Here is a 14,162-nt window from a genome sequence, read left to right as displayed (position 1 = left end):
TTTCTGCCATGAGGCATCCGTACCTGCCTCCCAGATCATGGCTGAGACTGTCAGCTCTTTGAGCCAGGAATCAAATATTTGTTTTTAAAGCATTTCAGTGCTTTAAAAAGAAACATTGTACAGGATGTGCAATTAACAGGGAGGAGACATCTCTTGTTCCACACTAAAACATTGTCAGCGATTAGCACCTTTAGGAGGCTCCTACTTAGTGGAAATTGCATACCTTGGGATCTCGGCTGTCAATCTGCTCAGCAGTGGAAAGGGTCAGAACGGTGAAAAACAGCTATTTGGGCTTTCAAAAATGTTCCTCTTGCAATCCATTCTCCCCTTGAGTTTGTCTAGTTAACAAATGCTGGAGCTGCCACACTTCTGACTTTCCATAGAGCTACCCTTAGTAAAGCTGAGACTGTTTCAGGAACAAAAGCAATATTTGATATTCAAGTTCCCTTCACTGTACCTTTATAGCAGCCAATGGGATCATCTTATAGAAGGCAAAAAAATGCTGAGATTAATTTAAAAACCACCTTCCTAGCTACGTTCTTTTTCTGAATGTGTCAGAAGCCAGCATTTCTGTTCTGTGGGGGATTCAGGCAGGCTAATGTTTGGTTTCAGTCCCAAGAGAAAAAGACAAGATCATTAAATTTCCCAAGAGCATCAGTAAACATTTTTCATCAGCTAGTCAGTAACACCAAAGCATTTCCTTTTGATGATGTCTGAACATTAAACATTAATTGCAAACATACATAGAGATGTGTTTCTGGACACTGCAGGATTTATCAGTAAAAAACTCCCCACAATTAGTGGTTCAGAAAGGAAAACATTGTATTGCCTTTGAGACTACCCACCGACTTGCCTCTCAGCAGCACCTTTACTGCCCAAAGAACTTGTTACCTTCAGCAAAAATCCTTTGGTGATATCCTCCATGTGACTAAGGAGACACCACAAAGATAACACAGATGGAAGCAGAATCTCTCCAGGACAGAGAAAGAACACAGCTTGTTTATAGGGCCCATTACCACAAGGGAGGGTCAGAGAGGACAGAAGAGCAAGGAACTTTTACCCCTCCTGGGAATGAGATGAGGTATCACGTAGTGTCCCATATACTCCACATATTCTTATATATTCAGTAAAAAAGACGTGTCCTTGATACAGCATTAATATCTTTTCATAATCTTGGTGCCAAAGCAAAATTCAGCTGGCAAGGTTTCTCACTAATTTTCAACACTATAAGAACGCAGACAATTTTGGTTGATATTTTAGTGTAGCAACTGTCACTGTAAATGACATACCTCCAAGAAATTTTCTGATTTTGACTAAACTGTATTTTCTAACAGAAAATTCTTCTGACAACTTTCTTTCCCCAAGTGGCTCAAATAGTACTATTTAATGATTTATATGTCTCAATGATATTTTCACTTTACTGACATCATCTGTCCTATGTAAAATCAACACAAAAAGTGAATATTTAAAACTGTATGTCATCTATCTTCTGTTTCTTACTTCTGCAGTACTGCATTCAGTTCCCATACTTCATTATACCAAGTATTGCTACAATGAAATATTTTCATCTTCTAGCAGCTGCTCCTGCATAATGCATTTCTAGATCATCTGAGTAGCTTGTTAGGAGAAAAATTTACTAATGAGTTAAAATTTAATTTGTCTTGTGTCATCCCAGTTCAGACATCAACCACACAATTCCATATATTTAAGCAAAAGCCCAAAATTACAGACATCTTTTCTCTTCTCTGAATTCTCTCCAGCAACCAAAATGCTCTCTATATAAAGGATTAAGTAAAGGTTTCCTGAGTAACATTTTATTATGAGATGCTGATTCCTTTGTACAATACTTTCTGCTCCTCATAAAATTTCTCAAAGTATCTCTTTCCTCTACTTGCTTATAAAGGTTTGTTTGACACCATAATCCACCTTGCCCAATGCAAGATTTCTCAGAAATTACTGTTTCTGCCTGGCCTTTCAATACCTCAGTGTCAGAAAGGGATAGAGATGGATTCTTCTGCTTGCCTCAAAGCAGTTCTTGGCTTTATCTAAGTGAATACTGATTTACATGAGTGGAAAAGGTGCACAGACTCAACATTTCTCCTCAACTACTTCATTCTGAGATGCTGCCAGATGCAATAGAGATAGGGAAGGACAGAGCAAGCTAGGCAATGAAATTTTCTTCTCTTTATGTGTGTGTGTTTCCCTTCAGTCTGACAGGAACACTGGTGATTTTTTAACTCTTTTTGGAAGGATCTTTGGAAAGTAATTTGGGGTTTGTTTTCTTATTTCACTTTAAAGCCATGCCTCAGATGCCTCGCTGATAAGCCTGCCTGAAGAACCTGAATAGCACTGAAGAAAATCAGTGCTGCTGTACTCAGGACAGACACTGACAGCAATTTTAAAAGGACATGAACAGCCATCAAAGCATAGGCAGATAACCCAGAGCACAAATACTTCCTGGAAATACTTGCTACACTTAACATCACTTTAAAAGTTCAAAGAAACATCAGAATATCTTTGGTTAACTATGCTTTAAGAGAAACGTGATGTTCATCTGCACTGAAGTTGTACTTTACCCTCCACTGTTCGTGGTCGTGAAAAGACAGGTGTAATAAACCTGCCAAGACAGGGCTCTTTCCCCAAGGAGAACTGAAAGGGACCAACACCCAAACAGGACAGGACAGCAGCTGGAAGAAATTCTAACTTGGGATAAAACTAAAAGGAGAGATTGAGAAGCAAGTGGGAATCACCAGAAACATTAATTTCCTCCCTCTGAATCCATGCACAAATTAGACAAACCATCATGCTCCGCTGGATATTGTGTGTATCTGTATCTTGTGTGCATTGGAAAATCATACAGACAAACTTTAACACTGTAATGATTCCAGGACGGTGACAGCACTGAAATCCCCTAGAGCCTGCTAAGAGCAGGGAAAAAAACATGGATGTAAATCTGCTCTTCCTGGACTTCAGAGCAATGGTGGCAAAACTGGCCCACATCTGTGTAATGTGGGCACTCTAAATTTTGTCAGACTTCAGCTGTGATCCATTCCAGCAGCTCCCCAGCTATCCAAGTAGACTATTGCTATGCCAGCTCCTGCCCTACATCTGAACTGTGTAACAAGGAATGATGTCAAATGAAGCTGAGGAAAAAGAGAAACAACATGTTTTCTATGGAAGTTTTTCTAAGTTTCTGAGAGTGTAAGTGGGAAGACACTACAGGAATCTGTTTCTTAATGAAATTTTAATTAACAAATCCACAGAGCCCCAACCCACCTGGTACAGAACTGGCCCCATCCAAACATCTCAAAGGAAAAACTAACAAACAAACAAATAAAACCACAAAACCAAACAAAAATAAACCCATTTAAAAAAAGCTATTATCCTCCAAGTTAATGAGTAGAGTCTTGATAAGTTTTCTCAACTATCTTCAGTGTCCTGGTTTAACCGGTCTTTAAGGTGCATCTGGTCTTGTTTTCAAATTTGTTCTGCAAGGACATTTGTTGTCATCTGGGTTTGGAAGGAAAGCTAAGAGGGCAGGACTCTCCCAGTTAATGCTGAAAGATGTTATGCACAATCCCATAAACCAGGCACTGTGGTTGTACAGCCACATGTACTTTCTGCCAGGGCTGAGTCCACCCTGCATCCTTGTGCCTGTACTGTCTTGTACATTTGGAAGGCAAGAGGAGATAGGGCAGGTGGACCTAGCAGGACCACCACACTCATGCTGAAGCCTCAGTGTGTTCCTCTCTGTGCAGAGTGTATTCCTGCTGCTGTGCAGCCCCCCACTGCTAACACCTGCAGCATCCCATTTAATTGCTGCCCAGGGCTGCCAGAGTAACTCAGCTGTTTGACAGCATCAGTGCAGGCTGCACTGGCTCGTGGGCTGACCTGCTCATGATGACAATTATTGGGGTTATGTTCACCTTTCATTAATACAGAAACACATGCCCTTCTGCATCAAGGGAAAGCATCAGCACTCACACACAGGTGTGTGTGGCTCTTTCCTCGTGTGTTTATTGTTTATCTTTCCTTTCAGGAATCACACTCAGAATGTGTTGCTGTCTGAGCTGTCACTGCCTGTCACATTACAATAACGATCGCTGCTTTCAGAAGCCAGTTCAGGTCGTTTAATCATCGCTTCCCTCCAAGCTGTCCATCACAGGGTCGTCTCCAGGCAACAGCATCAACAGACAGGGCCGTGGGTGGCTGATGATGATGAGGAGGAGGAGGAGGATGGAGCATGCTAACATTTGCAGGGAGGAAGAAGAACTCACGTTCCCATGGCAGAGGGAGGTATGGGAGCTGCTGAGTCTATCTGATGGGATCCCAGCCTGCAGCATGATGAAAGTAACAAAGATTTCAGTGACTGAAGAACTCAGTGCTTTGGTGGAATCAAGAAGAAGATGCCAGGACCCTGGCCCATGCCACAGGAATGCAGAGCTGGGTTCCTTGCTTCAACTCTCGTAGGTGTCCATGGTCCAACTCCCTCCATCACAGGTGGGGTGGCAGGGCCCTGCCATCCTGCCCTGGGGACATGGCCACAGTCTGGGATAACAGATAGCCAGAATCAGCCACATTTATTCCTTTAACAACTTTAAAATGAGTTGGTTTGGGGTGGATGAGAAGTTTCTGAAGAAAAAAGAAAGACCACGTGCCAACTTACAAAAGTTGAAAATTAAATGGAAGGCAACACCAAATTGGAAGCTTTTCATCCAAAAGATGAGCTGGAGAATTATTTTGTTTCATTATATTTTCCAGGATATACACAAATTTCAATTTGCTATTGAAACAAACAGACACAGGTTTGCATCAAAGCATCTTTCAGTTACAATAGCCTAAATTTTTATTACTAAACTTCATCAGCTCATCTGTAGCAACATTAGGTCACTGGATCCAGGCTAAGCCCAGATTTATGTAGGCCAGATCTATATTCTTTTTATCGCTAGACCAGGTTCTATCCCCCTTAACATAATGAACGGAGTGTGGAAACATGAACACAAATGAAGTGGAGGAAGTGTAGTACAGTCCCTCCCCATGGTTCACTTCTCAGTCAGAATACCATCTCAGGGAATAATCATCCCCCAGACTGCTCTAACTAGTGACATTTTACCATGGACCTATGCATTTTGAAATGAAGTTTAATGCATATGCTGTTTTGCTCTTATTAATCTGTTTATCCTGTCCTATATATACAAAACCTAGTAATTTTCAAAGTAAGATCTCACTTTTATCTGCAGATAACCATTTCCAAAATTCGATTTTGTTCTCAATAATGATTAATTTAAAGTTTTTATCTTTCATCTATAGAAATGTATTTTTTTCTTGAAAACCTGAACTGAAAGCAATGTAAAGAAAATTAATTTTCCATATCGCATTCTTTGGCATACAGAGCTTTATTTTCACCATAATTGTTATTTTTTACACCAGAAAAAATACAATTACACTCACCTATATGTAAATACTTAAAAAAATAAGGTCCTCAAATATTGATTTGAATATTCAGTGCAACTCACTTCTCCTAGGTCTGTTTTCAGAGAATATCACTGAAAGTTATTGGCACCATTTTTGGCCAAGACAGGGAACATTAAACTGTTTCTAAAGGTTTATAGTGACCCAATGACACACACAGAAAGGGAGCATATGACCTCTTTCAAATACTGAAAATATACCTTGGATTTAAAAAAAAAAAAATTCCAGGCAAAGTCCATTCCAAATTATTAAATGGCATTCATTTCCACATTAGTGAGGAATTTCTCACTACTTTCTGAATCAGGGACTTTATGATTACTTCACCCCTCCCCCCCGTCAAAAAAAATGCACCTGAGAAAATCACATATTGAGCAGGGACAATTTATGAAAATGAAAACGTGCCTACATTTGTTACATAACATATTTCCCTTGAATTATTTTCTCAACCTTACATTTAGTGGGGGAGGTGAGAATGAGGGGAGAAACATTTGAGAAAAGACATGGGATGTCTCTATTGGGTTATCTAAATAGCCTGAGATTTTTTAAAGAGCTTTTCACTTCCTCCTGAAGTCATGCATGTAAACTATCTGCAACAGCTCATGGTACTGCTGTCCTTAAATGATCACCAGCAAAGGTGATGAGAAACCTAATACAATGAGGATGTGAGCACTGACACCAGGCTGGGACCTGATGGTGTAAGAGATCAAAAGCTTCCCATATGTAGACAAACACTCTCCACCCAAAAAACCCCTTCATCCTACTTGGGCTATCTCCGAGTTTTCCCAAGAGGAAGAGAGAAATCACAAGGCCCATGACTGCCTTTACCTTCCTGCCCCTGCAGAAGCAATTGTGCCCCCCAACCACAGCACAGGGAGTCCCTTTCCCAGCATGGGCTGCTCATAGTGGGGATATTTGGCATTGACATCCCCCCATAGCAGCAGAAGCAGGTCCAACTTCCCACCTTCTTCCCCCACATCTAAATCTCCATCTCCTTTCTCAGCCTCCTCCTCCCTGCTCGTTCCATGCCAGGGGCACCTCAACACAGCCTGCTCTGAGCATGTACGTTCCTACCATGGCACAGGGAAGTTCACAGGCAGCTCTGAGTCCCAGTGTGCAGTCACAGGAGAACATCACTCCCCTATTGAGGGACATGATGGGGAGTTCTCAGAGACCCTCTAAAAGAAAGGAATTACATTTTAGGACATACCCTAAAATATCCTGTTCCTTCTTAAAGTACTTTTCTTCTATGTTCCCCGAGGAAAGAAAGCACAGTACCAAGTAAAAGTGTTATTGTGTTACCAGTACTGAGAATTAGGGATTAAGGACTCATGTTAACTGTTGTCTGATTTAAGAGACAGAAAAAACAATTCAAAGTGGCACAAAAATAATTTTATTGCATCAACTTTTATATGCATTTAAAATTCCAAAATAATTAGTCTATCACCCAGTGCTGCTGTTTGAGTTGGAATGAAAGCCCATTTTCATTTAACATAGAAATGTCAATTAGAGCTGTGGGAGTCATTGATTTTTTGGTTTGCTGGCCAGATATAAAAAGATAATTGAGAAAAAAAAAAAAAGTGCCTTGTGTCAGTGTTATTTTTTTTTGTCCTGAATGTAGTTTGCATCAGGATGAACAGGATGCAGTACGCACAGCTTTTATGATAATACCAGTTACTTAAATATGGGCAAATATAGTTTGAGATGCTCTACAATTCCCAGACCATCAGGCAGTTCCCACAGGATGCCCTTTCCCTGTGAAGCAGCAGCTAGAGGCACTACCATCTCAAGTGTCACTAGATGCCTCTGTCTGGGACACTGAATCAAGATTTTTGTATCACTGTATCATTTTAAAATAAAGAATAAAAGAATCAGAAATCCATTCCAAAAACACTGCCTTGATTCAAAATAATTAAAAAAATGTTAGATTTAAACTTTCATAATTTTGGCTTGTTTAGGGGTATTTCTTAGGAGCCTTGGGATCAAAGGAAAAATCAATGTGAAGCTACGAAATGCTCTGGCCAAGCTACAACAATGTTTTCCAGAGGAAGAGGTCTTTGAGCTCTGCACAACATGAGGGTTGCATTCAGTCTGACAAAGTATGAAAGGCCCAGAGGATGTAAGATTGTCCAAGGCTAATGGTGACCTTGCAGCCCTTCATATATAAAGCTGTGTCACAACTGAATGGGTCAGAATGGTCTCTAACCCCTCCAGAATGAATTAAGGACTTCTGACCTCCTGGCTTCCCCTTCTGGACTGACCTCATCAGGATCGCCAGGCCAGGGAAATACAAAAGTCATATTTGAAGTCAGGAGGAAAGAGAGAAACCCATTTTCTATTATAAAGTACAGTATTAAGAAGATTGAAAGCTATAACCCTATTGCTTTACACAGTTTATAGCCTCTCAATATTGCATGAATGCCAGTTGCAACTGTCAGAGCTCTTCCATTATTCTCCTTAATCTCCCCTCATGATGGGATTTGCATATCCCACCTGTCAGTCCAGGCAGAAGCTCCTCACCATCTCCCAAACACTTTCACAGAGACCAGAATCACAGAATGACAAGCCTTTCTTCTAGTCCTCACAGATTCTCTTTCACTTACTGCTTTCTCTCAGAGCATGGCTATTCTTATTTCCCACATATCCTGTTTCACGTTCTGTATTTGAAAATGTTTTATCCAGTCAAGAAATATATATAGAGATGGACTGCAATACAGAAGAAAGAAATACTATGCCTATTGACTCATTTTTTTAAAAACTTCAACATGCACACAAATAAATAAACACCAAAAAACCCCCAAGACCTCTGGTTAAAGACATAAAGTCCTATTCAAAGTTACAGGAAATTTTCTGCTGTTTTCACTCACTGAAGAGCTTTTAAAGGAAGTTGATACCTAGAGTGCATGTGAAGTATTTTATGATCCAAAGAAGTAAATATAGTTCAGAAGACAAAAAATTGAAACAGGCGACTTCTAGAAATATTTTAATTTTACTTGATTTTTTTTCTAGTTTAAATTCCCATTTTTGTTTCCTCACTTTTTATTCAGCCCTTGCAAAATATATTTTTATAGCTCTAGCAAGAAATTAACCTGAAACAGTCTCAGCATCTGGTGCATTATACTCTTAATACTATTATACACTGTTGTAGTATGTACATAAAACATACTACATCTCACAAAAGTATTTTAATGCAGGCATCCTCTTCGGATGAATATTTTGGGGAGCTGTTTTCAGCACAGCAGGAGTCAATCTAAATGCAAAGTAACCGACTGGGGTTATTCCCCACCATGGGTCTCACTGCACATCTGGCTCTGGACTCTACATCCATATTTATTACCTAAAAACTCTTCCTTTATGATAATGCAATTGCCATGGGAGGAAGGGAGCAATGGGCTATCGCAGCATCATACAAGTAATGCTGGTCACTCACGGGATGATGTTGGCAGATTCTTCATCCCTGATAGTTTTACACTGCAGCCACAGCTCTGCCTGCAAGGGAAAGACAGCAGCTACCAACTACATCCTGTTCCACAAACACAGCATTTGAATGAAATCTCGAAGTGAGAAGATGTCAAAAATAACATTTTGATTGTTATCCCCCGTTCTGGACTGAACAGAAAAACACTGGCAGTTTAAGGTACTTTTGCCATGCCTTTACTGCCTCACTTGTAAAAAGTAATACGTTTGTTATCATCTGCACAGAATTGCATTCATCAAAAGCAAAAACTGGATTCAAATTCGAGTTCTTGGGAACCTGACTTCTAGAAATTCAGAGTTCACTTTCCACAACCTGTCGCACAAGCAGATACAGAAAGAATGGTGCTTGCTTGATTTAGCAAACCAGAGGCTGAAAGGGAATATGATCGCTGCCTGTAAAATGATTCCAGGGGGTGTAAGTGCCAGGGAGGGAAAATAACTTTAATTAAAAAGAGCATGCACAAATGAAAAAAAAAAATAATCTAAATTGTCCGATGGCAATGTTAGAACAGAAATCAGACAGTAGTTTCCCACAGACAGGAGAAAAAGGCTTGGAACAACTACACAGAAAGGAAGAAGGCAATAGAAGGGTGAGTTGAAAGATACCCAACTCTTTGTAAGATGCAGTTTGATCGGTTCATGGCTGTAGGATGCAGTACCTGCTGGAGCCATGTGACATTCTTGAAATTCCTAGTTTATAAAGTAGGTCTGAACACTTCAGCTAAAAATCCAACAACAGTTTATTCACAATTATTTGTCCAGGTGGAAATACAGTGCATTTGAAATATACAGGTGTATTGTTATTCTGCTTTACCTGTGCCCAGTTTTTCCTGTCAATAACATTAAGTAAAATTTTGCAAGCAATATCTCATGTAGAGTCCCATCTTGCCTAAAAGTTCTCCCATAATAGACCTAATTCTTCCCTTGTTGTCTAGTGTTATCACCTGACAACAGCAATGTTGACGTTGCAGGCTTCACCCTGCACTAGACCCATCAGTTGTATCGATCTGTTGTGGACAGAATATAAAACCCGTCTGGCCATGGTTGTTTTGCATCTAATTCTGACTCCATCTCCATATGTCCATCAGTCTGTTGAGGATCTGCTGTTGTGGAGAACCTATGAGAAGCTCAGCTTTGTGTTTCTAACCATGTAAATCACAGAAGTTTGAACCAGTTGTTTACAGGTATCATGATCATGTAAAAGCCAATCCCCTGGTATGCAGCAAGGTACATGCTCAAATTCTTCGCCATACACTTTAGATCTACATCAATGTCCAGCCCAGGAGAACACTCTGTCCAGTGCCAGACAATAGCAAACTGCCATTATAATAAATGAGCCCCATGCTGAAACCCATGCTGCTCTCCTTCACAGCACCACATTATAGCACAAGCTGTAGCATCAAAGCACTTGCTCAAACTCCCTTACCTTTTGACCTCCTCCCATTTTTTTGCTCTTTCACCAGAACACTTTCAAATGAAAAAGTAAGGCTCTGATCTCACTCCAAGCCAACCTAGGACAGAAGCATTCTTCATTTTTTGTAAGCTCTGAGAACCATCTGTATCCCAAAAGCTCATAATGGACATCACCTAGAGACTTGCTTCTCTCCATTAAAACCAAGTCTCTCTTTTAGCTCCACACATAAATCTCTGCTAGCTGTTTTCTCCTAGTCTATAGCATCACATTAAGGGAGCTATGGGGACTCCAAATCTACAGTGTTTGGATACAACACATCAAGAAGCAAATTTGAAACCTCTGTGAGCTAGGAAACCTGCCAACTTCCACACCAATGATGAAATTTCTCAGTGGTGCAAAAAGCAGGAGATCTCACTTGTGTATCTTGCAGCAGAGATTAGAGAAAGATTTCTCTCATATGACCTTTTACTCCCATTTCTATAGGGGCCAGTGGAAAGACCCTCAGGATGTATCAATGCAGGTGAATTAAGTAGTACCAGGACCCATTTACAGACTCAATATTCTATACTCATATTGTCAAAATAATTCCAGGCAGGGTGCTGGCATGGGCCAGTTAACACCTTCTTGGATCATTTTTGGAGTCTGGGACTTGGTGCAAGCCAAAGACCTTTTCCAGCACCCAGTTTTGCTGCAGCCACTCTTCCCTGCCGCCTTGCAGATTGAAAGAGCTCAGGATTGTGGAGATGCCAGACAGCTTTGTGTGGCCTCATTCACCTCTGCTGGAGTCCAAGAAAGCCTGAGACCCATCTGTATTTTAATACAACACTGGATACACTCCTGATTTCAGCCTCATGTCATCTAACAAGCCAGGCTCTCTACACCTATGCTCCCCCCACCCTGGGGACCTCCTGTTGACTCCACTGGTGAAACAGCAAAGGAGACAGGAGGGATTAGTCCACATGTGAAGCATGTCCCCACAGATGTAAATAGGGCATGCTGCAAGTGTCTGGATATGAATATTGTTCTGGAGAGCAAACTGTCCAGGGAATACCTAAAGTAATTATGGGCCAAAATAATCCCTGATGTAAAACAATTTATGTTGATGGAGTTATACCTGGATGACTTGGACAATTATTTACTATTCTTATTTTATCTGTGGCCGAGCATACAGCAAATTCATCCTCCGAGCAGAATGCCATCAGTTCAATGGTGTGTGCACACACTCACCATGAAATCACAGCCAAGCCCAAAAGAAGCTGCAAACACCCAGAACAATCCCTTACAGAAATTCAGGAGTCCTTTCAGGGGCTCCTTCTCCTCCACCAGCAGCATTGCCATTACATCCAAACCCCTAACAAAATAAGGATACAAGGAACCCCACTGAGGCTGGCAGAATCAGGTACATTGCAACAGAAAAACAATCTTTAATTTTCCAGTTTTTCCACCTGAAAGGATTTCAAATATTTTAAGCTTTATTTTTTATTTTTCACTCACACAGAAACTGCAAACTATTATCATCTTTATACTGCCCCTCTGCCTGGGCAAAAGGCAAAAGTTGTGTGACAGCAGCACTTACAGAACACATAAAAATGAAAATGGGAAGAGGTGTGTTGCATCCCCATACCACAGCAAGGAAACACCAGCAGGAAGCTGGCAGCTACCACTGTTGGAGTGCAGCCAGGGCACTGGGGTTATTTACACAGCATCCCTCACAAGCAGCACCATGGGATCCTCTGGGACCCACATGCAGGCAGAACTACATATGTTGTACCCTAAAGGAAGTGTTTCACCCCAAGCCCATCGCACTCCCAGCTCATTCCCAGATGGGTACCCAAAACATTCACACAGAGACAATGGGTCAGTGCCACTTTGGGGTTCCTACTGGACACACACCATTGCTTCAGCTGAGCCTGGACAGGCCTGTTGTATATCCAAGTTCTGCTGGGGCCCAGCTTCAGTTAGTGCTCTGAAGGGGATGCAATCACAGCACAAAACAGCATAGCACTGCCAGAGCCCCAAGCAGCAAAGGAGGGAGCATTACTAACTCTGTACACAATGCAATCTGCAGCTCTTTGGGGAGGACAGTCACAAAACATTTCCCCACAGCTCCCTGAAAACATTTGTGCACTAAGACACTCAGAAAGTAAATCAGTCCCTGAAAATAACACCCTACGCTACCACAGTGGGCTGAAACATCTATACATGTATATGTGTATACTTAAACACGTGTATAATAACAGTAGATGTGTCTTGATAAATGTACAGATTAAACATAAATTCAGTGATAGACCAGAAAAACTGATGCCTGCTGACTGATTTTTATATCAGAATCCTTTTTCTTAGCAAATGGGTCACTTGAAACCAGTGTCAGCCTCAATTCAATTTGTATGAACAGACCTGAGTTCCTACAAGGCAGCTTCTGTTCATGCAACTATTTAAGAACAGGCTAGCTGACTTGTGAAGAAAGAGGAAAGTTCTTCAAAACAGAGATGATAAGTATTCCCCTGTCAATTAATTGATTAAAAAGCTCCTGATGAGACCATAAAACCGTGTCCCAATTAACTAAGGCTGAACCCCATAGTGAGATCCTTACAACATCCACTGCAATTCTAAATTGAGTGGCTCAATACAATCCAAAAGGAATTCACAATGACTAGACTATTATTTCAAAATTTTATCAGGCTCCTAGAACTAAAAGCTGAAAGGGAGTCCAAGGATTTCTGCAGAGCAGCCAGAAACCTTCTGGCATTACAACCAGAGACACCTAGGAGAAGAGCCTGTCCCCATTTCTCCTGGGAAGTTGTATGGGCAACAACCACATAGTGGCGGCATCCCTTTCTCTCTCATTAGCATTCTGCTTGCTGTCTCTAAGAGGCAAAGTTGGAGCATCGGACAGACAGATTCCTCCACTTCTGCTAGTCCACAAACACAGTTAAGAGCAGGCAGAAAGCACAGCAAGCAACTGACCCTGCATTCCCTGGGCCTCAGTTCTCAGCTCCAGGTACCTCGGTAGCAGATGCTAGAGGGATACAGGACTCAAGTTAACCTGGTAACTTTGATGCCACCACTATTGCTCCAGCCTGGAAACCAGTTGCCTACATCTCTGGTCACTTTTGTTCTGCTTGGCTCAAGTTGGAGCTGTTCTGTTACTGAGAAAGGTCCAGTTTACAGGGAAGAGACAAGAACTGTCCTGTTTTAACACCTTGGTGACAAGAGGCAAAAAGCAGCTTTATCCCATTCACAGAGGTACCTTGGGGGCAAAGTCCTGAAGCCCTCTAGTATCTCCACTACAGCAAGACCTGGGGATGAGCCCTTGGGATGATGTGGGCCCGCAGGGCTGGCAGGAGAAAAAGCAGCAACAGAGGGACTTTCCCTGGCCTTTCTTACAGCTGATCCTCCCAGGGTCCTGGTGAAGGCTACCCTGGGGAGAAGGCAGGATGCGAGGACAGGACGGATCTCCCCTAGACAGACCCTTCCCCTCCGCGGCGCGAGCAGTGGCACCACTGTATCCCTCTCTGCTCCGGGGTGAAGTCGAAGGGGGCCGGAGGGGGATGTGCTCAGCGGGTGGGTGGGCAGTGGAAAGTTTCTCTGCTCCAGAAGAATGGCCCTTTTGAAGCCCTTCTGCCCCACTGCACACTGCTAAGCGAAGCCAATCCCCGGCGCCTGGAGGTGCAAAATCCCCCTCGAAGAAGAAAAACCCCCCACCCCTCACCCCCATCCTACACTCCCCCGGACCACCACCCCCCCCCCCAAAAAAAAAAAAAAAAAAAAAAAAAAAAAAAAAAAAAAAAAAAAAAAAAAA

General features: G+C 41.8%; 1 protein-coding gene across 1 annotated transcript in view; it reads right to left on the bottom strand.

Annotated features, from left to right (window-relative positions):
- SORCS1 (sortilin related VPS10 domain containing receptor 1) overlaps positions 1 to 14,162 on the bottom strand; it is a 270,695-nt gene that overhangs the window by 256,315 nt on the left and 218 nt on the right. The window lies entirely within an intron of this gene.

This window comes from Lepidothrix coronata, unplaced genomic scaffold (genome assembly GCF_001604755.1).
Source record: "Lepidothrix coronata isolate B3197 unplaced genomic scaffold, Lepidothrix_coronata-1.0 Scaffold8, whole genome shotgun sequence".
Lineage (NCBI taxonomy): Eukaryota > Metazoa > Chordata > Aves > Passeriformes > Pipridae > Lepidothrix > Lepidothrix coronata.
This window is presented reverse-complemented; position numbering and strand designations above follow the sequence as displayed.